Consider the following 4,478-nt stretch of genomic DNA (forward strand, 5'->3'; position numbering starts at 1 on the left):
GGAGAGAATGGTGCGGCAATGAAGGAGTGAAAGCCCAGAATCCCTGTGAATGTTCATTGAAACTAATAAAATTTAATAATAATATATAAAAAAAAAACTATGACAAAAAAGTCCATTTTTTTTCCCTTTAGTAATATTTTGTTACAGCAGCGCTAAGTGGCTAACACAATAATCCAGTAATTTTTCTGCACCTCTTTTCTTACCCTGGAATGTGAATGATTCTTTCATTTCACTCGTAAAATTTGGATACGGTTATAAAAAGCTAACAAGTTTCCATGTCATACAAGAATGGCGATGTTATTCTCATCTGATCAGGTACCCTGTTCAACCACTATTCCCTCTATATTATCACTCTCTTGTCCAGTTCATTTCTGTCTCTGAACCTAAAAGCACCAATGTCTCCCTCTTCCCACTGTATGGTACCGCCCTGTGCTGTCTGAACACTCCTCTTCCAGCCTCGTGTCTTGCCTACTTCTCACTCTGCCCATCTCTGCAAATCCTTTGGGAGGAGATGTCTGTCTTCTTCCCGAGAGGATCTGCAGGTAAGACTAGAGGACCAGAGAGGTCCTCCTGTGGGATTAACAGTGCAACTCGCTATGGACGACTCCACCAGAGCAACCCGTAGGTAAACCAGCTTCTTCATGGCTTCTCAGAGTCAGCAATGTCTCGTGCACAGGCTGGATTTTCAATGATACCACAACTCCTTTCACTGAATCAGACTCTCCTCTCTCTGTAATTATAAAGAATTTACTCTTAGAAAACCTACAAGTATAGGGAGCTCTGCAACCAGTTTCTTCAGGGCATGACTTCTCTGAGTCAGCAATATCTCAGGTATATTATGAATTTTCAGTGATACCAGAACCCCTTTCATTGAATGAGAGACTCTCCTCTACTTGTAATTACAAAAGATTGAACTCTTAGAAAACGAAGTATAAAAAATTAAAGGCTCTAGACAGCAGAGGGCAATCTTGTCCTCCTTATTAGTTAAGATAACTTCAGAGCAAGCATGAACTTCAAAGTGAATCTCTTCAACTCCCTGTGTGGTTCCAGTCAAGTAAATCTTCAGCTTTGCAAAAAAAAATAAAAAAATTACCCTTTGAAATTGTTCAAATTAGGGGCCCATTGATGCTGAACAAAATCACATGGAAGCCTCTTTCTCAGTTGTCCACTTACTGGAGAAGATGAATGGAAACTGACACTATCATCAGATCATGTTTATGTCTTCAAAACTGGCCATCCTCAGTTGCCCCTTGTTATAATAATGGAAGGAGCTTAACGGGAGACTGGAGAGCTGTACTAGGCAGGCCCTCTCCCCACTGGTGGAATGAGGGGCAGAGGCCAGGGAGACACTGGCAGAGCATGCGTCCCAGGGCATGGTGAATAGGCTTCTGTTACTAAGCAAAGAGAAGAAACCTTCAGATGGAAGAAAGGTCAGAACGAGACAAGGAAAACAAAAATGCAGATGCTAGGAAACTGGATATAGGAAGCATCAATTGAAAAGTATGAGTATTGGGGTTTTTTGTTTGTTGTGGGTTTTTTTTGTTGTTTTTTACTTTCTCTAACTTTTTTTTTTCTTTTTTATTGTGATTTTTGGAAGCAGGAGTGGCAATCCACTTCCATAATCGCTTGCCTCCGGAAACTCTATGAACCTGGAGAGAAGATGAAAGACACCCAAGCGCCGAGGACTCTCCATAGGGTCGCTATGAGTCGCCTGTAACTTGACGGCATTTAACAACAACATTGAGCTTTTAATGAATGTTTTAAGAAAAGTTGGATTTTCATTCATTCGTTGTTGCACAGTTTCCTCCCTGTCCCCTGTTTACTTAAAAAAAAAAATCATTAATTTTTGCACAATTTCCTCCCTGAGTCCCCTTCCCCCGGATACCTTTGCTATGCACCAAAATTTTCATTTGACGAATTCCTCAAAATAAAGATCATTTCTACCAAACTTAGTTGATAATTTCAACCCCAGGACCTAAAACGTCCAGCCTCCTCAAATGTTAGCCCCTTTCTAAAACAAATGATAAAGACAATTCTTTAGACTCCCATTACGTTCCACAGACATTTACCATGAAGACCCACCATGAATTCGAGTTAACATGAGGAATCACAGAACAAAGATAAGTCGTTCATATACTTTTTTGTAAAATTAATAAGTTGGAGAAATAGTTGGATATGAAGCATATATTCATTTTTGTGGTAATGAGTTTAATACACAACACCATGTGTATTTTTAGAACAATGCCAGCATATATTCATGCAAATACTCTGTCCCAGTAAATTGTGAATATTAGATTTTAATTAAACTGCAAAACTGAGACAAAATTAATACATACATAAATTAAAGCATGAGTTATCCAGAGAAGGAGTTCTCCTTCACTTGAGACAATCTGTAAAGAAATTCCATCATGTGTCCTTATCATAGTTTACCATTCTCTTACTGATGAATCTTATAGCTGTTTTGAGATCCTTTGGGTCAGCTGTGGGTCGGTTTCAACTCAATGGTACACACCGACAGGATATTCAGAACTCTTCTCCAACACCACAGATCAAAGGCATCATTTCTTCTGTCTAGCTTTCAAATGTATAGCATGATTGAAAAGATCCTGCCTTGAATCAGGTGCACTTTAGGCTTCAAACAGATGTCATTGCTCTTCAGTATTTTGAAGAAGTCCTTGACAGTGGATTTGCCCAATGAAATTTCTCCTGATCTCCTGACTGCTGGTACCAAGGGTGTTGAAAGAAGTAATTCTATTATTCAATTATCTTCATTTTCTTGAATCTTAGATATAAAATAAACCTGTTTAATATATTGCACGAAGATACAAATGACTTCCAATCTGAAAACAAGAAAAGGCAGAAACATTGTTCTTCCTAGAGTTTGATGAAGTTGATAATGAATTTGTGGTTAGGAATTTTTACAGATTATGTTGTGTTCCTTTCACATTTAAAAAAATTAAAAAGAAAGTACTCATGATGTTTATGAACTCCATCATGCTTGGGAAGAGTGTGTTTATTTTTTTTCCTACTGGTTTATTTACAAAACTCAGATACAAATCGAACAAATTCTTTCAATTTCCCTCAACCCTCCCGCCTCCATCTATCAAATTATACAACCCGATGATTAATCCCCTCTTCCCCCTGCACATCCACATCCCTCTGCTTCCAGCTCTCCCACCCCTCCTGGATCCTGATACTCATTCAACAATAACAATTTATACAACATTTATCCTTGTGTTACTGAGTTAGTTCACTCAGCATAATGCTCTCCAGTCCCTCCCAAGTTAGGTAATAATTTACAAAGTTATTGCTCCTGCGTGCTGCATAGTATTCCAATATGTGAATATGCCATAATTTCTCACTCCATTCATTTGTGGTTGGACATTTGGGTTGTTTCCATGTTCTTGCTATGGTGAATAATGATGCTATGAACATTGATGTACAAATCTCACTTTGTGCCTCAGTTCTCATATTCTCAGGGTATATTCCAAGTAGTGGGTCATATGGAATTTATATGTTCAATTTTTTGAGGAAGTGCCAAACTGCCTTCCAGAATGGTTGCACCATTTTACAATCCCACCAGCAATGTGTAAGAGTTCTTTTCTCTCAAACATCTTTTATTTGCTGCCCTGTTAAACTGCCACTGTTACTGGAGTGAGATAATACCTTTTTGTGGTTTTGATTTGCATCTCTCTTATTGCCAGTGATTTGGTGCATTTCTTCATGTGTCTGCTTGCAATTTGAATATCTTCCTCTGTGAAAATTCTTTCCAATTCTTTTGCCCATTTTGTAATTGGGTTATCAGTCTTTTTATGGAGGCCCAGGAGTATTCTGTAAACTTTTGATACAAGACTCTTGTCTGAGATGGTATTACCAAATGTTTGTTCCCAGTCTGTAGGTTTTCTTTTCACCTTGGGGAATAGGGTCTTTAGATATACTAATGTAAGTTCACTCAGGCAAGCAGCATGGGTCCTAGAAAAGAGAAGTGAAAGTCATTGCTGTCCAATCAGTAAGCCATGTTTTCTCAGAGGCTATAAATTACACAGGAGGAGAATGCCTGTGTTTCTCCTGAGGAGCAACAGGTCAATTCAGAACACCTACCTTTGAATTCTCTTCTCCAACACCACAGCTCAAAGGCATCTATTCTTTCTTTGTCATCCTTATTCATTGTACAAGTCTCAGGTGCATAGCTAGTTATTGGAAAGACTGTGGCCTGAATCAGAAGAGCACTGAACATCCATGGACAGCCAAGAGCCAGAGTGCTCTTTAGAGGCAAGAATGATGAGGCTTCTACTCATATACTTTGGACATATTTCTAGGAGGTGCTATTCCTTGGAGAGAGTGACATGACTTTGGGAAGGGTGGAAGGTCAGCAAAGGAGAGGAAGACCCTCAACCAGGTGGATTGACACGGTGACTGCTGCAATGGGGTCTTGTGTGTGAGGATTGTGCAGGACAGGACTGGGTTCAGATCTTTTG

This window comes from Elephantulus edwardii, unplaced genomic scaffold (assembly GCF_000299155.1).
Source record: "Elephantulus edwardii isolate Elephantulus edwardi_28Jun2011 unplaced genomic scaffold, EleEdw1.0 scaffold00191, whole genome shotgun sequence".
NCBI lineage: Eukaryota > Metazoa > Chordata > Mammalia > Macroscelidea > Macroscelididae > Elephantulus > Elephantulus edwardii.